The sequence below is a fragment of the Ambystoma mexicanum genome, chromosome 5p (assembly GCF_040938575.1).
Source record: "Ambystoma mexicanum isolate Mex_15411 chromosome 5p, UKY_AmexF1_1, whole genome shotgun sequence".
NCBI classification, from domain to species: domain Eukaryota; kingdom Metazoa; phylum Chordata; class Amphibia; order Caudata; family Ambystomatidae; genus Ambystoma; species Ambystoma mexicanum.
In genome coordinates, this window is record NC_090930.1 from 25371165 (window position 1) to 25397749 (window position 26585).

Genomic DNA, 26585 nt, shown 5'->3' on the forward strand with positions numbered 1-26585 from the left:
ACCGGCCATATTAGAAGAGAAGTTCATTGGCTCCCTGTCAAAGCAAGAATCCGCTTCAAGACTCTGTTCACTGCCCACAAATATATCCCAAATGATGCCCCCTCCTATTTGAATAACAGTGTAACCCAAAAGGTTTCGACTAGGATCCTAAACTCATGTAGTAGCACCTGCCTGAATGTTCCTCGCTACAAGAGCAAAAGAGCTGGAGGCTCTCTGGTGCTTCCCAGCAGCGGCTCCAACGCTCTGGAACGCCTTACCGGCACGCATCAGAAAGGAGCAATCGCGCAGCGCTTCAAGAAAATGATCAACACCTGGCTCTTTGACAAATCTGACTAAGGCCTGTATGCACATCATCAAGTCTCCTAAATACTGTATTTGTATGTCATGTATGTAAGCAGATTCCTAAGACTGTATCAAGTGAAGTAACACTGAATGTATGTATGCAACATAACCCTGTGTCTGTAATAAGTGACGCCATGATACCCGTGGGTTTGGGCGTGGAACAAATGCTATAAATAAATAAACCGCGGCATTTGGAGGAAGTGCATTTGTGAAGTGCTGTCGGCCTTGGAGGAGCCCGAATGCCCGTTTTTTCTGTGGACAAGAAACTACAAACTTTAACTTGTAAAGAGCCTAAGCCCCGCCCCTTTTTCCCAAAATCCTCTTAAACAGCGGGCCGCGTGCATTTGGCGCGCGCGCATTTGGAGGAAGTGCATTTGTGAAATGCTGTCGGCCTTGGAGGAGCCCGAATGCTCGTTTTTTCTGTGGACAAGAAACTACAAACTTTAACTTGGTAAACATACTGGGAAAGAAGAGACTTATTAAGGACACTATTTCTAGTGCCAATTGTTATTTATACCCTCTTGTTTTACTTATTTCCACAGTAACGAGCCTAAGCCCCGCCCCTTTTCCCCAAAATTCTCTTAAACAGCGGGCCGCGCGCATTTGGCACGCGCGCATTTGGAGGAAGTGCATTTGTAAAGTGCTATCGGCCTTGGAGGAGCCCGAATGCCCGTTTTTTCTGTGGACAAGAAACTACAAACTTTAACTTGGTAAACATACTGGGAAAGAAGAGACTTATTAAGGACACTATTTCTAGTGCCAATTGTTATTGATACCCTCTTGTTTTACTTATTTCCACAGTAACGAGCCTAAGCCCTGCCCCTTTTTCCCAAAATCCTCTTAAACAGCAGGCCGCGCGCATTTGGCGCGCGCGCATTTGGAGGAAGTGCATTTCTGAAGTGCTGTCGGCTGTCTGCTGGCGGAGGGTCTGAGGGCTGGGGGCTATAGGCAATTACAATTACAATTGCAATTTGTCATTTTTCAGGTAAAAACGTGCACTGAATGATAGATTTGCACATATTATTGTGAAATTGAATTGTATTCTTGTGGAAAGGGGAAAAAAAAGGAAAAGGGGACATACATAAGTAATTGTCATAAGTTAACACTAAGCTATTACTGTCATAAGATAATATATTGATCATAAAATGGTGATGACGCTGCGCACCGGGATGCCGTCAAAGGAAGCAATTACCGTGTGTGTGCATGATGCCATGTCCACTCCCAAAACGTCCTCAAGAACGATAAATCTCGCACGGGTTAGCAAATCAACATCTAGCTTGAGAGCCTGTTCGGCAGTAGCCGATATTAGAAAATACTGTCCTATAGGGAATAAAAGTGGAAGTAATAGTGAGAGTGCTCAACCAGTTGGGCTTGATGAATTGTCAACTAAACTGGATTTAACAGACAGAAGAGAGTTGTGAGGAAATTCATGTGCCCCTACCTGACTTGCTAATCGCAGCAGGTTTACTGGATGTAATTGACCAACAAGGAGAGGGGAGGGTGGCACCCCAAATCAAGGTAGTAGAAAGCATACTGGGCTTACAAATCACTGCAGACTTAAGTAAGGATGAAAAAGAACAGAATGTTTTTATTGATAATACTAAGGATGGAAATGTTGAAGTGGTGAGTTTGGATGACACACTTAATAAAAATAAAGTTAGCTCACCAGAAACAAACCAGCCTTTTGACTTTAAACAGGACTTAAATGCTAGTATAGATAGGCAGGAGCTATACCAGTCACCAATGATGTTCTCTCCAACAAATAATGCTTCATCTGTCTCTTCCTGTTCCTTTGCTCAACCAACCCCGTGGCGAAATCACTCTGCCCCAAATGAAAAGATTCAGGCAATACCGGGAAGCTTTGTTATAGGACTTGAAACCTCTTTGCAAACTATGAATGCAGCTCTCTTTTCACTTACACGCCTCTATGATACACTAGATATGAAAATTAACGACCAACACTCCCTTTTAATTAAATTACTTCAAAAAACCGCAGCAAAAGAGTCCGTTTGTGGATCCTGCGAGAAGGAAAAGAACAGACACAACAATCGAATTATAAGTATAGAATCAAGAACAGAAGATACAAAATTACAGGTTGATGATATACTTCTAATCGATTGTACTCAAGATCAATTGTCTGCATTACAATTAGGGGTAAAAAACAAAAATAAAAATACAAAGGCAGGAAGTTTAACAGAATTAGTGCAGGAACATAAAATTGATAAATTAATCAATGTGGGCGATCAGGAAAGCTCTATGAGAAGTAGTATGGAAGAAAAAAAAGAAGAGTGCATAGTTGGGCAATTCTGCTCCAAATAAAAGAAAGACAAGGCAAAAAACTTGGAAATCCCTGACAAGCATCCCCTAATACAGAAAGAAAATAGCGATGCTCAACTTATTACAGGGGTAGCAGAAAATGAAAATACGCCGGTGTATAACATCTTTGACACAAGAAAGAAAGAATCTAATACGAATGTCAAAATTATTACAAAAAATCAAAAAATGTTTCCACCGTTGCTAACTCTAAAATCACAGGAACAAAGCAATTTATATGTACCCTAACTTTGCCGAAAACAGCGGCAGCTGTAGCTCGCACGGCTATCGCAAATAAATATCGGAAAGCGAAATCCCAAAAAGCGAGCCAAGGACGAATGACACAAAATACGCCAGCAGAATATGAACCTTTAAATAATCTAATTCAAATGGCTGATCAGCAAAAGGAAGCTGAAATTTGCAATGCCAATAAGGAGTTATCATGTGAGGCGAGTAGTAGTGAAGCAAGTGATGTACTAAATAAACCATCGAACCAGATCAATGATGGCTTGACTAACATTGAGAATCAGCCTATAAGAGAGAAACAGGATAAGGCTAGCAATGGTGTTGAATGTAATGACTCTACAAAACAGCAGCAGGATAAGCTGATACTTATGTCAGAATGGAAATCAGAAATAGAGCAATCCTTAAAAAGAATCATTGCTCAAGCAAATATGAACGAGAATCCAATGGGAACTGGCTTGGGTGGGGGAGTTCATACACCAGTGAGTAACATGGTAAGACACAATCAACCTCAGCCTAAAACACACTACACAACTAAAGCTGGGTATCGAACGCCAGGCAGAGACGTTAATACAAAATGTCTGATAATGCAGTGTCGACCTCAGCCTTGTCAATGTTTTGACCTAAATAGGCAATCTGTGCTAAATATATTTGCTGAGGTTCAGACACTTCAAGGGATAAGTTCATGTGATATAGACCAGATAGAATTCCCTCACCGAAACGATCTGTCCATGATAAAGCTATGGATGAAATCCAGCTTTGTCAAAAATGCAGTATGGGAAGCACGAGATGATCTCTATGAATTGGGTTTTATTTTGCTAAACCCAGCCTTGTGGAAACAACAACAACCACCTATCTCCAGAAACCAATCTGTGCCCAAAGTAAATGTATATCAGAAAGGCCAAAGTTGTAATTCACGATCAAATGTCTCAAGTTCAAATGGACAAATGGTAGAGGAGAGAGAGCTGAGAATGAATAGCAATTAACTAGTCCAAAATCTAAAAACCCTAGCGATAGCCTCTTGGAATACAAGAGGCTTTAAGCATCTTACCAAATCCAAAGATAGCTTATTGTTGAATTATGACGTTTTGGCTTTCCAGGAAATTTGGCTCGCAAAGGCTCCAATGTGGGACAATCATGTGTTAATTTTGAATCCTGCTATAATGCCAGTCAGAGGTAGACCTATGACAGGTTTAATGGTAGCTATAAAAACATCCCCCAATATGCAAATTGAACATTGGTTCTCTCCTAACAGCTTTTTACAATTGGTAAGGATTAAATTTAAGACAGAAGATATTGGATTATTAAACATCTACTGGAATCATTCTGGAATATCCGAATCTGATTTCTTTGAAGCCATGGACGAAACATTAAATCTCACAATCCTAGATCCGATTTGTAAGCATGTAATAATAACTGGTGATTTGAATTTAACATGTATAACCCAAATGGGAACAACTCTGACGCCGATAGCTAAAAGATGGAACGCTTATATGGCGGAACAAATGTTTGTAATGCTAAATGGTGCTAAAAAAGGTGACATGCCATCTAACACCACGTGGCATAGAGGTTCACAAACAGCAACAATTGATTACACCTTTGTAAACCGAGACCTGTTCAATTATACAACTGAATTTCGAATTATATCCCAGAAAATAAGTGATCATGACATCCAGTCCATAAAATGGACCTGGGAAATTGATGACAAATTATACGATTCATCTCTAGCTTGTAACCTAATGACTAATTCAGCCCAAAATAGATTTCATTGGACTCCAGCATCTTTACAACTTCTATGTGAAACATTAGAACGGTCCCAGCATAATAACACAGTTCATGGCTCTAATACCTGTCCTTCTTATGTCGAAGAAATGCAGATCTTCAGGACCAAGAGAAATGATCACTATAGTAGCAAGCCTAAAAATCTGAATGGGGCGGGAATTAGAGACCCAAATCAAACTGGCTTTATGCCAGGAATGGGGACAGCCATTAATCTGCATATTTTGGAAGTATTGAAGAAACAAGAGTATCAGAGAGGGAAGGCAACATACATGGCTTTTATTGACTTTCAAGCTGCCTTTGATTCAGTATGTAGAAAAAGGCTAATCAATAAGTTACAGGAAGCAAAGTGTCCGAACTATATTATATACTGGATCAACGAATTACACTCTAAAACTACAGTACAAATCAGATTAGCCTTAGATGGCACCCTATCAGACCCAATTGAAACATTTCGGGGACTAAAGCAAGGATGCATCTTGGCAAGTACCCTGTTTAACTTCTTTATGTCGGCAGTGCAATATGATTTTTTGAAAACAACATCTGATGCTCCCCGTTTGGGAGGGCATGCAGTCCCCTGGCTATTCTATGCTGACGATTTAGTGTTGCTTTCAAAGACGCCAGGGGGCTTACAAGCACTCCTAGATACACTAAGCAATTATGTTGACGCAAACTTGCTTACAATTAACCAAGACAAGTGCAGAATCATGATACTTGAGCCAAAGAAAAAAATAATAATCTCCAAAACCAGAAAGTGGCAAATCCAGAACGTGAATATAGGTGTCATCTCTGATTACAAGTACTTGGGAGTGACAATTAGCAATAACCAACAGGACAAACCATATTTCTGTGAAGTCGAAACCAAGGTTAATACTGGTATAGCTCAGTCTAAGATAATACAAGGCAAATTTGGCAAATTTTCATTACTTCCAGCCATCACATTTTATAAGCAAAAGGTCACACCGATAATAACCTATGGTGCTGAAACAAGAGAGATCGTTCCAGAGAATGTGTGGCTAAAACTTGAGGGTTGTTATTGGAAAAAAATCTGTGGCCTTCCAATGTCTACCTCTATGTGTTTAATACGACATGAACTCGGTCTAGTATCATTGTATGCAATTTATACATGGAAAATCTTGATGCTGTATCGTAAATATAACATGGCTACTAGAGAAAATGGAATAATGTATACAATGAGAGGACATATGTTAGAATCAGTGAACCCCAAAATTGAGAAATGGAGAAAGTGGGTAAAAGATCTAATGAATATATCTGGTATTGATCTTGAGCTACTCATTAACAACCCAAAGAGGGCAAAAATGAAACATGAATTGTTTGATTGGATAAGAACTCGAGAGGCATGTATAAAACTACGAGTGTTTACACAACAAGCTTTTGCAACCAAAAAACTTAATGTAATGGAAAACTACTTAACAAAGTTTCCAGATGCCAAATCCAGGTATACGTATATGAGAATACGATTGAATATTTGTCATACGAATCAAGTGCGATTCATGAGAAAGAAAACAGCCAATGCCAATTGTAGATTTTGTCTTGTTCCAACAGCAATGGAGACACTAAAACACTTATTCTCTGAATGTCCTGCCTTATTACAACAAAGATGTAAAATGTTTAAACATTTGTTTGAGAGTGAGTCCAGCTTGAGTGAAGACATGTTCTGGAAGATCTTGTTTAATAGTCAATCTGCCAAATTGAACATTGCAAGTGTTGTGTTCATTGAATCACTAGCCTTGTCGGATTGAAGTGATACTATTAATCTCAACTCCAAAGCGATACAATTTTAATTTGAATTTTTAAATGACACAAGTGGTCTAACATGCTGTTTCAATCTGTGGCATTACATAAGGAAATGGATTGATGTGGACATGTTTTGGTGCTTTGCTGCTCAATTGAACTTCCTGCACTCTGCAGTGGTGCCAATGCGGGGACATGCACTCTGTGGTGGTGTCACTGCTGGCAGCTGCACTCTGTGGTGCTGTCCCTACTGGCAGCTGCACTCTGAGTGGTGCCACTGCGGGGCCCTGCACTCTGTGGTGGTGTCACTGCTGGGACCTGCACTCTGTGGTGGTGTCACTGCTGGGAGCTGCACTCTGTTGTAGTGTCGTTCCTGGGAGCTGCACTCTGCAATGGTGTCACTGCTGGGCGCTGCACTCTGTGCTGGTGTCACTGCTGGGACCTGCACTCTGTGCTGTTGTCACTGCGGGGACCTGCACTCTGCAGTGGTGTCACTGCTGGGCGCTGCACTCTGTGCTGGTGTCACTGCTGGGAGCCGCACTCTGTGGTAGTGTCACTGCTGGGTGCTGCACTCTGTGCTGGTGTCACTGAGGGGACCTGCAGTCTGCGGTGGTGTCACTCCTGGGACCTGCACTCTGTGGTGGTGTCACTGCTGGCAGCTGCACTCTGTGGTGCTGTCACTGCTGGGCGCTGCACTCTGTGGTGGTGTCACTGCTGGCAGCTGCAATCTGTGGTGCTGTCACTGCTGGACGCTGCACTCTGGTGGTGTCACTGCTGGTAGCTGCACTCTGGTGGTGTCACTGCTGGTAGCTGTACTCTGTGGTGGTGTCACTGCTGGGCGCTGCACTGTGTGGTGGTGTCACTGCTGGCAGCTGCACTCTGTGGTAGTGTCACTGCTGGCAGCTGCACTCTGTGCTGGTGTCACTGCTGGGAGCTGCACTTTGTGCTGTTGTCACTGCTGGGGACCTGCACTCTGCAGTGGTGTCACTGCTGGGAACTGCACTCTGTGGTAGTGTCACTGCGGGGACCTGCACTCTGCGGTGGTGTCACTGCTGGGAGCTGCACTCTGCGGTGGTGTCACTGCTGGGTGCTGCACTCTGTGGTGGTGTCACTGCTGGTACCTGCACTCTGTGGTGGTGTCATTGCTGGGAGCTGCACTCTGTGGCGCAGTCACTGATGGGAGCTGCACTCTGTAGTGGTGTCTCTGCTGGGAGCTGCACTCTGCAGTGGTGCCACTGCGGGGACCTGCACTCTGTGGTGGTGTCACTGCTGGGAGCTGCTCTCTGTGGTGGTGTCACTGCTGGGAGCTGCACTCTGTGGTGGTATCACGGCTGGTACCTGCACTCTGTGGTGGTGTCACTGCTGGGAGCAGCACTCTGTGGTGGTATCACTGCTGGGACCTGCACTCTGTGGTGGTGTCACTGCTGGGAGCTACACTCTGTGGTGGTGTCACTGCGGGGCTGGGGGCTGCACTCTGTGGTGGTGTCACTGCTGGCAGCTGCACTCTGAGTGGTGTCAATGCTGGGACCTGCACTCTGCAGTGGTGCCACTGCGGGGACCTGCACTATGTGGTGCTGTCACTGCTGGGAGCTGCACTCTGTGGTAGTGTGGTTGCTGAGAGCTGCACTCTGAGTGGTGTCACTGCTGGGACCTGCACTCTGCAGTGGTGCCACTGCGGGGACCTGCACTCTGTGGTGGTGTCACTGCTGGGCGCTGCACTCTGTGTTGGTGTCAATGCCGGGAGCTGCACTCTGCGGTGCTGTCACTGCACTCTGTGGTAGTGTCACTGCTGGTTGCTGCACTCTGTGCTGGTGTCACTGAGGGGACCTGCACTCTGCGGTGGTGTCACTCCTGGGACCTGCACTCTGTGGTGCTGTCACTGCTGGCAGCTGGACTCTGTGGTGGTGTCACTGCTGGCAGCTGCACTCTGAGTGGTGTCACTGCTGGGACCTGCACTCTGCAGTGGTGCCACTGCGGGGACCTGCACTCTGTGGTGGTGCTGGCAGCTGCACTCTGAGTGGTGTCACTGCTGGGACCTGCACTCTTCAGTGGTGCCACTGCGGGGACCTGCACTCTGTGGTGGTGTCACTGCTGGCAGCTGCACTCTGTGGTGGTGTCACTGCTGGCAGCTGCACTCTGTGGTGCTGTCACTGCTGGGCGCTGCACTCTGTGGTGGTGTCACTGCTGGCAGCTGCACTCTGTGGTGGTGTCACTGCTGGCAGCTGCAATCTGTGGTGCTGTCACTGCTGGGCGCTGCACTCTGTGTTGGTGTCACTGCTGGCAGCTGCACTCTGTGGTGGTGTCACTGCTGACAGCTGCACTCTGTGGTGCTGTCACTGCTGGGCGCTGCACTCTGTGGTGGTGTCACTGCTGGCAGCTGCAATCTGTAGTGCTGTCACTGCTGGGCGCTGCACTCTGTGGTGCTGTCACTGCTGGCAGCTGTACTCTGTGGTGCTGTCACTGCTGGGCGCTGCACTCTGTGGTGGTGTCACTGCTGGCAGCTGTACTCTGTGGTGCTGTCACTGCTGGGCGCTGCACTCTGTGGTGGTGTCACTGCTGGCAGCTGCACTCTGTGGTAGTGTCACTGCTGGCAGCTGCACTCTGTGCTGGTGTCACTGCTGGGAGCTGCACTCTGTGCTGTTGTCAGTGCGGGGACCTGCACTCTGCGGTGGTGTCACTGCTGGGCGCTGCACTCTGTGGTAGTGTCACTGCGGGGACCTGCACTCTGCGGTGGTGTCACTGCTGGGAGCTGCACTCTGCAGTGGTTTCACTGCTGGGTGCTGCACTTTGTGGTGGTGTCACTGCTGGTACCTGCACTCTGTGGTGGTGTCACTGCTGGGACCTGCACTCTATGGTGCAGTCACTGCTGGGAGCTGCACTCTGCAGTGGTGTCACTGCTGGGAGCTGCACTCTGCAGTGGTGCCACTGTGGGGACCTGCACTCTGTGGTGGTGTCACTGCTGGGAGCTGCTCTCTGTGGTGGTGTCACTGCTGGGAGCTGCACTCTGTGGTGGTATCACTGCTGGTACCTGCACTCTGTGGTGGTGTCACTGCTGGGAGCTGCACTCTGTGGTGGTGTCACTGCTGGGACCTGCACTCTGTGGTGGTGTCACTGCTGGGAGCTGCACTCTGTGGTGCTGTCCCTGCTGGGAGCTGCACTCTATGGGGGTGTCACTGCTGGGAGCTGCACTCTGTTGTAGTGTTGTTGCTGGGAGCTGCACTCTGCAGTGGTGTCACTGCTGGGCGCTGCACTCTGTGCTGGTGTCACTGCTGGGAGCCGCACTCTGTGTTAGTGTCACTGCTGGGTGCTGCACTCTGTGCTGGTGTCACTGAGGGGACCTGCACTCTGCAGTGGTGCCACTGCGGGGACCTGCACTCTGTGGTGGTGTCACTGCTGGCAGCTGCACTCTGTGGTGCTGTCACTGCTGGCAGCTGCACTCTGTGGTGCCGTCACTGCTGGGCGCTGCACTCTGTGGTGGTGTCACTGCTGGCAGCTGCACTCTGTGGTGGAGTCACTGCTGGGAGCTGCACTCTGTGGTGGTGTCACTGCTGGCAGCTGCACTCTGTGGTAGTGTCACTGCTGGCAGCTGCACTCTGCGCTGGTGTCACTGCTGGGAGCTGCACTCTGTGCTGTTGTCACTGCTGGGGACCTGCACTCTGCGGTGGTGTCACTGCTGGGCGCTGCACTCTGTGGTAGTGGCATTGCTGGTACCTGCACTCTGTGGTGGTGTCATTGCTGGGACCTGCACTCTGTGGTGTAGTCACTGCTGGGAGCTGCACTCTGCAGTGGTGTCTCTGCTGGGAGCTGCACTCTGCAGTGGTGCCACTGCGGGGACCTGCACTCTGTGGTGGTGTCACTGCTGGGAGCTGCTCTCTGTGGTGGTGTCACTGCTGGGAGCTGCACTCTGTGGTGGTATCACTGCTGGTACCTGCACTCTGTGGTGGTGTCACTGCTGGGACAAGCACTCTGTGGTGGTATCACTGCTGGGACCTGCACTCTGTGGTGGTGTCACTGCTGGGAGCTGCACTCTGTGGTGGTGTCACTGCGGGGCTGGGGACTGCACTCTGTGGTGGTGTCACTGCTGGCAGCTGCACTCTGAGTGGTGTCACTGCTGGGACCTGCACTCTGCAGTGGTGCCACTGCGGGGACCTGCACTCTGTGGTGGTGTCACTGCTGGCAGCTGCACTCTGTGGTAGTGTCACTGCTGGCAGCTGCACTCTGCGCTGGTGTCACTGCTGGGAGCTGCACTCTGTGCTGTTGTCACTGCTGGGGACCTGCACTCTGCGGTGGTGTCACGGCTGGGCGCTGCACTCTGTGGTAGTGTCACTGCGGGGACCTGCACTCTGCGGTGGTGTCACTGCTGGGAGCTGCACTCTGCAGTGGTGTCACTGCTGGGTGCTGCACTCTGTGGTGGTGTCACTGCTGGTACCTGCACTCTGTGGTGGTGTCATTGCTGGGACCTGCACTCTGTGGTGCAGTCACTGCTGGGAGCTGCACTCTGCAGTGGTTTCTCTGCTGGGAGCTGCACTCTGCAGTGGTGCCACTGCGGGGACCTGCACTCTGTGGTGATGTCACTGCTGGGAGCTGCTCTCTGTGGTGGTGTCACTGCTGGGAGCTGCACTCTGTGGTGGTATCACTGCTGGTACCTGCACTCTGTGGTGGTGTCACTGCTGGGAGCAGCACTCTGTGGTGGTATCACTGCTGGGACCTGCACTCTGTGGTGGTGTCACTGCTGGGAGCTGCACTCTGTGGTGGTGTCACTGCGGGGCTGGGGACTGCACTCTGTGGTGGTGTCACTGCTGGCAGCTGCACTCTGAGTGGTGTCACTGCTGGGACCTGCACTCTGCAGTGGTGCCACTGCGGGGACCTGCACTCTGTGGTGGTGTCACTGCTGGCAGCTGCAGTCTGTGGTGCTGTCACTGCTGGGAGCTGCACTCTGTGGTAGTGTCGTTGCTGAGAGCTGCACTCTGAGTGGTGTCACTGCTGGGACCTGCACTCTGCAGTGGTGCCACTCCTGGGACCTGCACTCTGTGGTGGTGTCACTGCTGGCAGCTGCACTCTGTGGTGCTGTCACTGCTGGCAGCTGCACTCTGTGGTGGTGTCACTGCTGACAGCTGCACTCTGAGTGGTGTCACTGCTGGGACCTGCACTCTGCAGTGGTGCCACCGAGGGGACCTGCACTCTGTGGTGGTGTCACTGCTGGCAGCTGCACTATGAGTGGTGTCACTGCTGGGACCTGCACTCTTCAGTGGTGCCACTGCGGGGACCTGCACTCTGTGGTGGTTTCACTGCTGGCAGCTGCACTCTGTGGTGGTGTCACTGCTGGCAGCTGCACTCTGTGTTGGTGTCACTGCTGGCAGCTGCACTCTGTGGTGCTGTCACTGCTGGGCGCTGCACTCTGTGGTGGTGTCACTGCTGGCAGCTGCAATCTGTGGTGCTGTCACTGCTGGGCGCTGCACTCTGTGGTGGTGTCACTGCTGGCAGCTGTACTCTGTGGTGCTGTCACTGCTGGGCGCTGCACTCTGTGGTGGTGTCACTGCACTCTGTGGTAGTGTCACTGCAGGTTGCTGCACTCTGTGCTGGTGTCACTGAGGGGACCTGCACTCTGCGGTGGTGTCACTCCTGGGACCTGCACTCTGTGGTGGTGTCACTGCTGGCAGCTGCACTCTGTGGTGCTGTCACTGCTGGCAGCTGCACTCTGTGGTGGTGTCACTGCTGGCAGCTGCACTCTGAATGGTGTCACTGCTGGGACCTGCACTCTGCAGTGGTGCCACTGAGGGGACCTGCACTCTGTGGTGGTGTCACTGCTGGCAGCTGCACTCTGAGTGGTGTCACTGCTGGGACCTGCACTCTTCAGTGGTGCGACTGTGGGGACCTGCACTCTGTGGTGGTGTCACTGCTGGCAGCTGCACTCTGTGTTGGTGTCACTGCTGGCAGCTGCACTCTGTGGTGCTGTCACTGCTGGGCGCTGCACTCTGTGGTGGTGTCACTGCTGGCAGCTGCAATCTGTGGTGCTATCACTGCTGGGCGCTGCACTCTGTGGTGGTGTCACTGCTGGCAGCTATACTCTGTGGTGCTGTCACTGCTGGGCGCTGCACTCTGGTGGTGTCACTGCTGGCAGCTGCACTCTGTGGTAGTGTCACTGCTGGCAGCTGCACTCTGTGCTGGTGTCACTTCTGGGATATATACTCTGTGCTGTTGTCACTGCGGGGACCTGCACTCTGCGGTGGTGTCACTGCTGGGCGCTGAACTCTGTGGTAGTGTCACTGCAGGGACCTGCACTCTGCGGTGGTGTCACTGCTGGGACCTGCACTCTGCAGTGGTGTCACTGCTGGGTGCTGCACTCTGTGGTTGTGTCACTGCTGGGAGCTGCACTCTGCAGTGGTGTCACTGCTGGGAGCTGCACTCTGCAGTGGTGCCACTGCGGGGACCTGGACTCTGTGGTGGTGTCACTGCTGGCAGCTGCACTCTGTGGTGCTGTCACTGCTGGGAGCTGCACTCTGTGGTAGTGTCATTGCTGAGAGCTGCACTCTGCAGTGGTGTCACTGCTGGGCGTTGCACTCTGTGCTGGTGTCAATGCTGGGAGCTGCACTCTGCGGTGCTGTCACTGCACTCTGTGGTAGTGTCACTCCTGGTTGCTGCACTCTGTGCTGGTGTCACTGAGGGGACCTGCACTCTGCGGTGGTGTCACTCCTGGGACCTGCACTCTGTGGTGGTGTCACTGCTGGCAGCTGCACTCTGTGGTGCTGTCACTGCTGGCAGCTGCACTCTGTGGTGGTGTCACTGCTGGCAGCTCCACTCTGAGTGGTGTCACTGCTGGGACCTGCACTCTGCAGTGGTGCCACTGCGGGGACCTGCACTCTGTGGTGGTTTCACTGCTGGCAGCTGCACTCTGAGTGGTGTCACTGCTGGGACCTGCACTCTTCAGTGGTGCCACTGCGGGGACTTGCACTCTGTGGTGGTGTCACTGCTGGCAGCTGCACTCTGTGGTGGTGTCACTGCTGGCAGCTGCACTCTGTGGTGGTGTCACTGCAGGCAGCTGCACTCTGTGGTGCTGTCACTGCTGGGCGCTGCACTCTGTGGTGGTGTCACTGCTGGCAGCTGCAATCTGTGGTGCTGTCACTGCTGGGCGCTGCACTCTGTGGTGGTGTCACTGCTGGCAGCTGTACTCTGTGGTGCTGTCACTGCTGGGCGCTGCACTCTGTGGTGGTGTCACTGCTGGCAGCTGCACTCTGTGGTAGTGTCACTGCTGGCAGCTGCACTCTGTGCTGGTGTCACTGCTGGGAGCTGCACTCTGTGCTGTTGTCACTGCGGGGACCTGCACTCTGCAGTGGTGTCACTGCTGGGTGCTGCACTCTGTGGTGGTGTCACTGCTGGTACCTGCACTCTGTGGTGGTGTCACTGCTGGGACCTGCACTCTGTGGTGCAGTCACTGCTGGGAGCTGCACTCTGCAGTGGTGTCACTGCTGGGAGCTGCACTCTGCAGTGGTGCCACTGCGGGGACCTGCACTCTGTGGTGGTGTCACTGCTGGGAGCTGCTCTCTGTGGTGGTGTCACTGCTGGGAGCTGCACTCTGTGGTGGTATCACTGCTGGTACCTGCACTCTGTGGTGGTGTCACTGCTGGGAGCTGCACTCTGTGGTGGTGTCACTGCTGGGACCTGCACTCTGCGGTGGTGCCACTGCTGGGACCTGCACTCTGTGGTGGTGTCACTGCTGGGAGCTGCACTCTGTGGTGGTGTCACTGCTGGGCTGGGGGCTGCACTCTGTGGTGGTGTCACTGCTGGGAGCTGCACTATGTGGTGGTGTCACTGCTGGGCACTGCACTCTGTTGTGGTGTCACTGCGGGGACCTGCACTCTGTGGTGGTGTCACTGCTGGGAGCTGCACTCTGTGGTGGTGTCACTTCGGGGACCTGCACTCTGTGGTGGTGTCACTGCTGGGACCTGCACTCTGTGGTGGTGTCACTGCGGGGACCTGCACTCTGTGCAGTGGTGTCACTGCTGGGAGCTGTACTCTGTGGTGGTGTCACTGCGGGGACCTGCACTCTGTGGTGGTGTCACTGCGGGGACCTGCACTCTCTGGTGGTGTCACTGCTGGGACCTGCACTCTGTGCTGTGGTGTCACTGCGGGGCCCTGCACTCTGTGGTAGTGTCACTGCTGGGAGCTGCACTCTGTAGTGGTGTCACTGCTTCGACCTGCACTCTGCAGTGGTGTCACTCCTGGGACCTGCACTCTGTGGTGGTCTCACTGCTGGGACCTGCACTCTGTGCAGTTGTGTCACTGCTGGGAGCTGCACTCTGTTGTGATGTCACTGCTGGGACCTGCACTCTGTGCGGTGATGTCACTGCTGGGAGCTGCACTCTGTGCGGTGGTGCCACTGCTGGGACATGCACTCTGTGCGGTTGTGTCACTGCAGGAAGCTGCACTCTGTGGTGGTGTCACTGCTGGGACCTGCACTCTGCTGTGGTGTCACTCCTCGGACCTGCACTCTGTGGTGGTGTCACTCCTGGGACCTGCACTCTGTGCGGTTGTGTCACTGCTGGAAGCTGCACTCTGTGGTGGTGTCACTGCTGGGAGCTGGACTCTGTGGTGGTGTCACTGCTTGGACCTGCACTCTGTGTGGTGGTGTCACTGTTGGGACCTGCACGCTGTGTGGTTGTGTCACTGCTGGAAGCTGAACTCTGTGGTGGTGTCACTGCTGGGACCTGCACTCTGTGCAGTTGTGTCACTGATGGAAGCTGCACTCTGTAGGGGTGTCACTGCTCGGACCTGCACTGTGTGCAGTGGTGTCACTGCTGGGACCTGCACTCTGTGCGGTGGTGTCACTGCTGGAAGCTGCACTCTGTGGTGGTGTCACTGCTGGGACCTGCACTCAGTGCGGTGGTGTCACTGCTGGGAGCTGCACTCTGTGGTGGTGTCACTGCTGGGACCTGCACTCTGTGCGGTGGTGTCACTGCTGGGAGCTGCACTCTGTGGTGGTGTCACTGCTGGGAGGTGTAGTTTGTGGTGGTATTGCCACTGGGAGGTTTAGTTTGTGGTGGTGTCACTGCTGGGAGGTGTAGTTTGTGGTGGTCTCGCCGCTGGGAGGTGTAGTTTGAGTGGTGTCACTGTTGGGACCAGCACTTGTGTGTGGTGTCATCACTACTGGGAGGTGTCGTTTGTGGTGGCCTCGCCACTGGGAGGTGTCGTTTGTGGTGGCCTTGCCGCTGGGAGGTGTCGTTTGTGGTGGCCTTGCCGCTGGGAGGTGTCGTTTGTGGTGGTCTCGCCGCTGGGAGGTGTAGTTTGTGGTGGTCTCACCGCTGGGAGGTGTAGTTTGTGGTTGTCTCGCCGCTGGGAGGTGTAGTTTGTGGTGGTCTCGCCACTGTTGGGACCAGCACTTGTGTGTGGTGTCCTCACTGCTGGGAGGTGTAGTTTGTGGTGGTCTCACCGCTGGGAGGTGTAGTTTGTGGTGGTCTCGCCGCTGGGAGGTGTAGTTTGTGGTGATCTCGCCACTGGGAAGTGTAGTTTGTGGTGGTCTCACCACTGTTGGGACCAGCACTTGTGTGTGGTGTCGTCACTGCTGGGAGGTATAGTTTGTGGTGGTCTCGCCGCTGGGAGGTGTAGTTTGAAGTGGTCTCATCACTGTTGGGACCAGCAATTGTGTGTGGTGTTGCCACTGCTGGGAGGTGTAGTTTGTGGTGGTCGCGCCGCTGGGACCTTCACTCTGTGGTAGGGTCGGTGCTGTGAGCTGCACTTGTGTGTGGTGTTGTCACTGCTGGGAGGTGTAGTTTGTGGTGGTCTCGCCGCTGGTAGGTGTAGTTTGTGGTGGTCTCGCCGCTGGGAGGTGTAGTTTGTGGTTGTCTCGCCGCTGGGAGGTGTAGTTTGTGGTGGTTGTGCCGCTGGGACCTTCACTCTGTGGTGGGGTCGGTGCTGTGAGCTGCACTTGTGTGTGGTGGTCTTGCCGCTGGGAGGGGTAGTTTGTGGTGGTCACGCCGCTGGGACCTTCACTCTGTGGTAGGGTCGGTGCTGTGAGCTGCACTTGTGTGTGGTGGTGTCACTGTTGGGAAGTGTAGTTTGTGGTGGTGTCACTGCTGGGACCAGCACTTGTGTGTGGTGGTCTTGCCACTGGGAGATGTAGTTTGTGGTGGTCACTGCTGGGAGGTGTAGTTAGTGGTGGTCGCGCCGCTGGGATTTGCACTCTGTGGTAGGGTCGGCACTGTGAGCTGCACTTGTGTATGGTCACTGCTGCGAGGTGTAGTTAGTGGTGGTCGCGCCGCTGGGACCTTCACTCTGTGGTAGGGTCGGTGCTGTGAGCTGCACTTTGCCCTCGCTGTGCCAGTGGCAGTCAGAGAGGCGGAGGTGGGCGGCAGTCTTCGCCTGGGTGCCCCGCAGAAGGCGGAGGAAACCTGGCTGTGGTGGGTGCCGCACTGCCCTGCACGCAAGCTGGGGGTGTGAGGGAAGAGAGGCCCTGACTGGGGCCAGACCCTCTACAGGCCTCTGAAGCCCCTTTGCTGTCTGGCCGGTGCCCTATATCACCTCACTGCAGACCCCCACCCCCCACCCCCAGGCTCCCAGGGGCCCTTACCTGGGGCTGCCGGCGCATGCACGGCCTGTCTGAGGAGTAACAGGATGTGCAGGGTTCCTGTGCACGTCGCCTGCTCAATGCTCTGCACTTCTGCAGCCGGGCGGAAGCCTCTCTGGGGAGGGGCGCCTCTCACATCAGGTCCAGGGCAAGAAAAAAAAAAAACACACACACACACAACTTTATTCAACCATTTGAGTGCCAGAGTGTTGCACAGCTCGATTCAGAGGCTGTTGGAGCTTATCTCCTTCGCCTTGCAGTGCTCCAGGCAAAGTACACACACGTGCACACGTCCACGAGACATCTATGACACATGTGGCCATGAAATAGGTCTTCAATTATTAGGCACTTTTGGATAGCGCATCAATATCCCCAAGAGGTCTCTAAGCGCTGTAACAGCCTATGGAAACAGCTGGATTTGGAGCAGTGCCCTGAAGAGTTGCATTTTGCAGAGTGAATGGCAGCTGTCATGCTATGTTCTGTTAAAGATTCTCCTACCGATTGCACTGTTCCCACCTGCGCGGTTTCTTGGCGCTCTGGTGGACCTGTAAAGCAAGGGGGGCGGGGTAAGTTAGCAGGACTGAGTGGAAGAAAGAGCAAGAGAGCGGCGATGCGCTGTTGGCGGCTTCAGTTTGGTTGACAACCGTCACTGAGTGTGACTTTGGTTGATAGCCGCCAGGTGCTGTTGGGCGAGGCTATGTGTGGTTTGTTTCATTGTTTTGGTGTTGTGAAGTGCGTGCAGATTGTTGTGCTGTAGTTTAGTTCAGAATTTTGAAGGGTGCATGCAGAAGGGTGAGTTTTTAGTAGGGTTGGTTAGTGGCAGCGCTCTTTTCTACCCCCACTGATCTGACTAAATGCGAAGCAGGGGTTCCTCCGGGGGTGATGTGCTCCCTGTGCCCCATGGTCCGTCTATGCGAGATATTACTCCCTAACACATAGCAGCGACAGCCCACACTTAGCCCCTTTCTCAAACTAGCACCTCACAACTTGCATGCGAGCTCCCATCCCAGGGGCCCCCAAGCACGCCTCCACCTGCATTATCCTGCCATCAATAACAGGACACACATGGTTGTGGGTAGGAAAGGCTGCAGTTGCTTTATTGGGCAGGAGGAAACTTGCAGGTGATCCGTTTGTACCACGCATACTCAGAGTTCTATATTGAGCGTGGCGTCCTGACAATTACTGTATCCCCACCCTAGGTTACTGCACTCCTGCCTGGCTTGCCCCCTTCCTCCGTTTCACAGGTCACCCGTCCTCTTACGCCCTTGCTAGTTTCCCAGATCTCACACCCCCTAAAGATCTCACACAGTTTTCCCCAGTCCATCCCCACTTGGCTTATCTCCCAGGTCTTACTGCCCTAATGCCGTTGCTCAGTACTCCCAGGGCTCCCGACTGTTACACCATACCCAGTTACCGAAGCCTCACAGCCTCTTACACATGACTAGGTTTCCGAGGTCTCTGGCCCTCTTACCTAAGTCTTTGGATTCTGATATCATGTGCCCTTATCTTCTATTACTTAGTTTCCCAGGTCTCCTGACCGCTCACTCCCTCACTCGGTTTCTCTGACCTCATTGGCGGTCTACTCGTTTCCCAACCGCTTAAGTTTACCACTTTGTATTTTCCCCGCCCCTCTGACCTCCTCCATCCCAAATTTCCCTCCCCATGCCCTGTCCATCCTTTTCTAGATTTCTTGCTTCTTCTCCAATTTGTTTTCCCTGTTGTTCACCCCAGGCCCAACTCTTCATAATCCTTGTTTTTCCCCCGCTTTACTTGTCCCCACCCCGCCATGACTCTCTGGCGGCTACCGCCGTCAGGGAGTTCCACACCTTTCTCTAGGGACGTGAGGGTGAGGAAAAATGCTCAGTTTAATACATTGGTGCTCCTCCTTTAAGTTATTTATTTCCCCCGCCCGACCTCTTTCCTCATATTCTTTTCCCAGGCTCATTTATCAAACACACCGTTGTTTACCCGCGGGTTCTTTCCTCATCCGTAGTCACCTAATTGACCTTCCTGTTCCTGGTCACCTTGCAGTTATTTATCACCAGGTGCGTTGACCTTTTACGCACTTATTCACTTGACCCTGCCTCTCTCCTTACTCCCCATATTGTCTGTTTCGCGTGGCAGTCACGATCCTCTGATGTTTAGCGAACATTGTGCCCTTAGTGTTCGTGCCCAGCTTGCCCCAAGCCAACCCCCCCTTGTGGTGGTGTTTCCACCATTCATTCTTAACCTCTTGCCCAACTAAGCATTGCTCAGGTGTCCTGACCTCCTTTGCCTCTTACTCATGTCCCCAGGTGCCTTGAACGTGCTCATTTCCCAGTTCTCTTATCCTCGTAGACAATTCCCAGGTCTCTTCACCTCTTAAACCGTTCTCCGTTTCCCAGGTGCTTTAATTCCTTATCCTTTTCCCAGATATCTTAACCTCTTAAACATTTCCCAGGTGTCCTCACCTCATACACATTTCCCAGGTCTCTTCACCTCTTAAACCGTTCTCCGTTTCCCAGGTGCTTTAATTCCTTATCCTTTTCCCAGATATCTTAACCTCTTAAACATTTCCCAGGTGTCCTCACCTCATACACATTTCCCTGGTCTCTTTACCGCTTAAACCATTCCCCGTTTCCCAGGTGCTTTGACCCCTTACTCATTTCCCAGGTCTCTTCACCTCTTACACATTTCCCAGGTCTCTTTACCTCTTAAACCGTTCTCCGCTTCCCATGTGATTTGACCCCTTACTCATTTCCCAGGTCTCTTGCCCCCTTACACATTTCCCAGTTCTCTTGCCCTCTTACACCGTTCTCCGCTTCCCAGGTGCTTTGCCCCCTTAGACATTTCCCAGGTCTCTTAACCTCTTACACATTTCCCATGTCTCTTCACCTCTTAAACCGTTCTCCACTTCCCAGGTGCTTTGACCCCTTACTAATTTCCCAGGTCTCCTAACCTCTTACACATTTCCCAGGTCTCTTTACCTCTTAAACCATTCCCCGTTTCCCAGGTGCTTTGACCCCTTACTCATTTCCCAGGTCTCTTCACCTCTTACACATTTCCCAGGTCCCTTTACCTCTTAAATCGTTCTCCGCTTCCCAGGTGCTTTGCCCCCTTACACATTTCCCAGGTCTCTTAACCTCTTACACATTTCCCAGGTCTCTTCACCTCTTAAACCGTTCTCTGCTTCCCAGGTGCTTTGACCCCTTACTAATTTCCCAGGTCTCTTGTCCCCTTACACATTTCCCAGGTCCCTTCACCTCTTACACATTTCCCAGGTCTCTTCACCTCTTACACATTTCCCAGGTCTCTTTACCTCTTAAACCGTTCTCCGCTTCCCAGGTACTTTGACCCCTTACTCATTTCCCAGGTCTCTTCAGCTCACACATTTCCCAGGTCTCTTCACCTCTTACACCATTCCCTGTTACACAGGTGCTTTAACTCCTTATCCATTTCCCAGATATCTTAACCTCTTAAACATTTCCCAGGTCTCCTCACCTCTTACATCATTGTCTGCTTCCCAGGTGCTTTGACCCCTTAAACATTTCCCAGGTCTCTTGCCCTATTACACATTTCCCAGGTCTCTTCACCTCTGACACTGTTCCCCGTTACCCAGGTGCTTTTGCCCTCTTACACAGTTCTTCATTTCCCCAGGTATCTTGACCTCTTACTCCTTTCCTAATTTCCCAGGTCCCTTGCCCTCTTATGCCATTCCCTTTGCGCCGGTGCTTTGACCCCTTACTCGGTTCCTTATTACGCCATTGTTTCCGTTCTCCTGTTTTCCCCAAGTCCCCGATCTCCTATTCAACCAATCATTTCCCATCTCTCTTGCCCTCTTACACCATTCCCTGTTTCCTAGGTGCTTTGACCCCTTACACATTTCCCAGGTCTCTTCACCTCTTACACCGTTCTCCGTTTCCCAGGTGCTTTAATTCCTTATCCTTTTCCCAGATATCTTAACCTCTTAAACATTTCCCAGGTGTCCTCACCTCTTACATCATTCTCTGCTTCCCAGGTGCTTTTACCCCTTACACATTTCCCAGGTCTCTTAACCTCTTACACATTTCCCAGGTCCCTTCACCTGTTACACCGTTCCCCATTTTCCAGGTGCTTTGACCCCTTACTCATTTCCCAGGTGCTTTGAACCCTTACTAATTTCCCAGGTCCCTTGCCCCCTTACACATTTCCCAGGTTTCTTGCCCTCTTACACATTTCCCAGGTCTCTTCACCTCTTACACCATTCCCCGTTACGCAGTTGCTTTGACCCCTTAAACATTTCCCAGGCCTCTTAACCTCTTACAGATGTCCCAGGTCTCTTCACCTCTTACACCGTTCTCTGTTTCCCAGGTGCTTTGACCCCTTACACATTTCCCAGGTCTCTTGCCCTCTTACACATTTACCAGGTCTCTTAACCTCTGACACATTTCCCCGGTCTCTTCACCTCTTACACCGTTCTCCACTTCCCAGGTGCTTTGAACCCTTACTCATTTCCCAGGTCTCTTGCCCCCTTACACATTTCCCAGGTCTCTTGCCCTCTTACACATTTCCCAGGTCTCTTCACCTCTTACACCGTTCCCCGTTACACAGGTGCTTTGACCCCTTCCACATTTCCCAGTTCTCTTAACCTCTTACACATTTCCCAGGTCTCTTCACCTCTTACACCATTCTCTGTTTCCCAGGTGCTTTGACCCCTTACACATTTCCCAGTTCTCTTAACCTCTTACACATTTCCCAAGTCTCTTCATCTCTTACACTGTTCTCCGCTTCCCAGATGCTTTGACCCCTTACACATTTCCCAGTTCTCTTAACCTCTTACACATTTCCCCGGTCTCTTCACCTCTTACACCATTCTCTGTTTCCCAGGTGCTTTAACTCCTTACCCATTTCCCAGGTCTCTTGCCCTCTTACACATTTCCCAGGTCTCTTCACCTCTGACACTGTTCCCCGTTACCCAGGTGCTTTTGCCCTCTTACACAGTTCTTCATTTCCCCAGGTATCTTGACCTCTTACTCCTTTCCTAATTTCCCAGGTCCCTTGCCCTCTTATGCCATTCCCTTTGCGCCGGTCCTTTGACCCCTTACTCGGTTCCTTATTATGCCATTATTTCCGTTCTCCTGTTTTCCCCAAGTCCCCGATCTCCTATTCAACCAATCATTTCCCATCTCTCTTGCCCTCTTACACCATTCCCTGTTTCCTAGGTGCTTTGACCCCTTACACATTTCCCAGGTCTCTTCACCTCTTACACTGTTCTCTGCTTCCCGGGTGCTTTGACCCCTTACACATTTCCCAGTTCTCTTAACATCTTACACATGTCCCAGGTCTCTTCACCTCTTACACCGTTCTCCGTTTCCCAGGTACTTTAACTCCTCATCCATTTCCCAGATATCTTAACCTCTTAAACATTTCCCAGGACTCCTCACCTCTTACATCATTCTCTGCTTCCCAGGTGCTTTGACCCCTTACACATTTCCCAGGTCTCTTAACCTCTTACACATTTCCCAGGTCCCTTCACCTGTTACACCGATCCCCATTTCCCAGGTGCTTTGACCCCTTACACATTTCCCAGGTCTCTTGCCCTCTTACACATTTACCAGGTCTCTTAACCTCTTACACATTTCCCCGGTCTCTTCACCTCTTACACCGTTCTCCACTTCCCAGGTGCTTTGAACCCTTACTCATTTCCCAGGTCTCTTGCCTCCTTACACATTTCCCAGGTCTCTTGCCCTCTTACACATTTCCCAGGTCTCTTCACCTCTTACACCGTTCCCCGTTACACAGGTGCTTTGACCCCTTCCACATTTCCCAGTTCTCTTAACCTCTTACACATTTCCCAGGTCTCTTCACCTCTTACACCGTTCTCTGTTTCCCAGGTGCTTTGACCCCTTACACATTTCCCAGTTCTCTTAACCTCTTACACATTTCCCAAGTCTCTTCATCTCTTACACTGTTCTCTGCTTCCCAGATGCTTTGACCCCTTACACATTTCCCAGGTCTCTTGCCCTCTTACACATTTCCCAGGTCTCTTTACCTCTGACACTGTTCCCCGTTACCCAGGTGCTTTTGCCCTCTTACACAGTTCTTCATTTCCCTAGGTATCTTGACCTCTTACTCCTTTCCTAATTTCCCAGGTCCCTTGCCCTCTTATGCCATTCCCTTCGCGCCGGTGCTTTGATCCCTTACTCGGTTCCTTATTACGCCATTGTTTCCGTTCTCCTGTTTTCCCCAAGTCCCCGATCTACTATTCAACCAATCATTTCCCATCTCTCTTGCCCTCTTACACCATTCCCTGTTTCCTAGGTGCTTTGACCCCTTACACATTTCCCAGGTCTCTTCACCTCTTACACCGTTCTCTGCTTCCCAGGTGCTTTGACCCCTTACACATTTCCCAGTTCTCTTAACCTCTTACACATTTCCCAGGTCTCTTCACCTCTTACACCGTTCTCCGTTTCCCAGGTACTTTAACTCCTCATCCATTTCCCAGATATCTTAACCTCTTAAACATTTCCCAGGACTCCTCACCTCTTACATCATTCTCTGCTTCCCAGGTGCTTTGACCCCTTACACATTTCCCAGGTCTCTTAACCTCTTACACATTTCCCAGGTCCCTTCACCTGTTACACCGTTCCCCATTTTCCAGGTGCTTTGATCCCTTACTCATTTCCCAGGTCTCTTGCCCCCTTACACATTTCCCAGGTCTCTTGCCCTCTTACACATTTACCAGGTCTCTTAACCTGTTACACATTTACCTGGTCTCTTCACCTCTTACACCGTTCTCCACTTCCCAGGTGCTTTGAACCCTTATTCATTTCCCAGGTCTCTTGCCCCCTTACACATTTCCCAGGTCTCTTGCCCTCTTACACATTTCCCAGGTCTCTTCACCTCTCACACTGTTCTCTGTTACACAGGTGCTTTGACCCCTTACACATTTCCCAGGCCTCTTAATCTATTACAAATGTCTCAGGTCTCTTCACTTCTTACACCGTTCTCTGCTTCCCAGGTGCTTTGACCTCTTACCCATTTCCCAGGTCTCTTGCCCTCTTACACATTTCCCAGGTCTCTTCACCTCTTACACATTTCCCAGGTCTCGTCACCTCTTAAACCATTCCCCATTTCCCAGGTACTTTGACCCCTTACTTATTTCCCAGGTCTCTTGCCCTCTTACACATTTCCCTGTTCCCTTCACCTCTTACACCTTTCCCAGGTCTCTTTACCTCTTAAACCGTTCTCCGTTTCCCAGTTGCTTTGACCCCTTACACACTTCCCAGTTCTCCTGCCCTCTTACACATTTCCCAGGTCTCTTTACCTCTTAAACCGTTCCGTTTCCCAGGTGCTTTGTCCCCTTACTCATTTCCCAGGTCTCTTCACCTCTTACTCATTTCCCAGGTCTCTTCACCTCTTACATCATTCTCTGCTTCCCAGGTGCTTTGACCCCTTACTCATTTCCCAGGTCTCTTCACCTCTAACTCATTTCCCAGGTCTCTTCACCTCTTACATCATTCTCTGCTTCCCAGGTGGTTTTACCCCTTACTCATTTGCCAGGCCTCTTCACCTCTTACTCATTTCCCAGGTATCTTCACCTCTTACATCATTCTCTGCTTCCCAGGTGCTTTGACCCCTTACACATTTCCCAGTTATCTTTACCTCTTACACATTTCACAGGTCCCTTCACCTCTTACACATTTCCCAGGTCTCTTCACCTCTTACACCGTTCTCTGTTTCCCAGTTGCTTTGACCCCTTACACATTTCCCAGTTCTCTTGCCCTCTTACACATTTCCCAGGTCTCTTTAACTCTTAAACCGTTCCCCGTTTCCCAGGTGCTTTGTCCCCTTACTAATTTCCCAGGTCTCTTCACCTCTTACACATTTCCCAGGTCTCTTGCCCTCTTACTCCTTTCCCAGGTCCCTTCACCTCTTACACATTTCCCAGGTCTCGTCACCTCTTAAACCATTCCCCGTTTCCCAGGTGCTTTGACCCCTTACTCATTTCCCAGATCTCTTGTCCACTTACACATTTCCCAGGTCTCTTGCCCTCTTACACCTTTCCCAGGTCCCTTCACCTCTTACACATTTCCCAGGTCTCGTCACCTCTTAAACCATTCCCCGTTTCCCAGGTACTTTGACCCCTTACTCATTTCCCAGGTCCCTTGCCCTCTTACACCTTTCCCAGGTCCCTTCACCTCTTACACATTTCCCAGGTCTCTTTACCTCTTAAACCGTTCCCCGTTTCCCAGTTGCTTTGACCCCTTACACATTTCCCAGTTCTCTTGCCCTCTTACACATTTCCCAGGTCTCTTTACCTCTTAAACCGTTCCCCGTTTCCCAGGTGTTTTGTCCCCTTACTCATTTCCCAAGTCTCTTCACCTCTTAAACCATTCTCCGTTTCCCAGGTGCTTTGACCCCTTACTCATTTCCCAGGTCTCTTGCCCACTTACACATTTCCCAGGTCTCTTGCCCTCTTACACCTTTCCCAGGTCCCTTCACCTCTTACACATTTCCCAGGTCTCGTCACCTCTTAAACCATTCCCCGTTTCCCAGGTGCTTTGACCCCTTACTCATTTCCCAGGTCCTTGCCCACTTACACATTTCCCAGGTCTCTTGCCCTCTTACACCTTTCCCAGGTCCCTTCACCTCTTACACATTTCCCAGGTCTCGTCACCTCTTAAACCATTCCCCGTTTCCCAGGTACTTTGACCCCTTACTCATTTCCCAGGTCTCTTGCCCTCTTACACCTTTCCCAGGTCCCTTCACCTCTTACACATTTCCCAGGTCTCTTTACCTCTTAAACCGTTCCCCGTTTCCCAGGTGCTTTGTCCCCTGTCATGCATGCTGGACGCTACGCTCGTAGGACAGCGAGACCGTTCTACTCCAAATGGAGGCTATTCGATACGTTACCGGGAAAACGACGTTTACACTTTTCACGTCGCTAACTTCACGTGACTTTTGCTTCGTCACGTGAACTACGGTATTACGTATTTAAGCAGCGTAGAAACTTCACTCGCTGCTTCTGATCGTCTCTATTGGCGTTGTGTAGCTGAACCTCTGATCTACATCCTGGCATAATCCTACAGCTACTTTTGGGCCTTCGATAGCGTGTGTTCCGCCACACGCTGATTCCTGGAGCTATCCCTTCGCGTGATAATGCACACGCGTTCTCTGTCTTCAATTGCGGCTGGCCAAGGCTGCGTGAATCCGGCCCGCGTGTAAAATCCACACGCGCTCTTTGTCTTCACACGCGGCTGGCCCAGGCTGCGCGAATCCTGCCCGCGTGTAAAATCCACACGCGCTCTTTTGTCTTCAAGTGCGGCTGGCCACGGCTGCGTGAATCCTGCCCGCGTGTAGAATCCACACGCGCTCTTCGTCTTCAAGTGCGGCTGGCCAAGGCTGCGCGAATCCTGCCCGCGTGTAAATCCACACGCGCACGTTGTCTTCACACGCGGCTGACCCAGGCTGCGCGAATCCTGCCCGCGTGTAAAATCCACACGCGCTCTTCGTCTTCAAGTGCGGCTGGCCAAGGCTGCGCGAATCCTGCCCGCGTGTAAATCCACACGCGTACGTTGTCTTCACATGCGGCTGGCCAAGGCTGCGTGAATCCTGCCCGCGTGTAGAATCC

At 51.5% G+C, this 26585-nt stretch overlaps 1 protein-coding gene across 1 annotated transcript in view; it reads right to left on the reverse strand.

The window, feature by feature from the left end:
* LOC138480681 (coiled-coil domain-containing protein 127-like) overlaps positions 1 to 17129 on the reverse strand; it is a 55766-nt gene extending 38637 nt beyond the window's left edge. The window contains exon 1 of the mRNA XM_069612359.1: positions 16997 to 17129. The gene's annotated coding sequence lies outside the window, so the exon portion shown is untranslated. The remainder of the gene's footprint in view (positions 1 to 16996) is intronic.
* Between the last annotated feature and the right edge of the window lie 9456 nt (positions 17130 to 26585).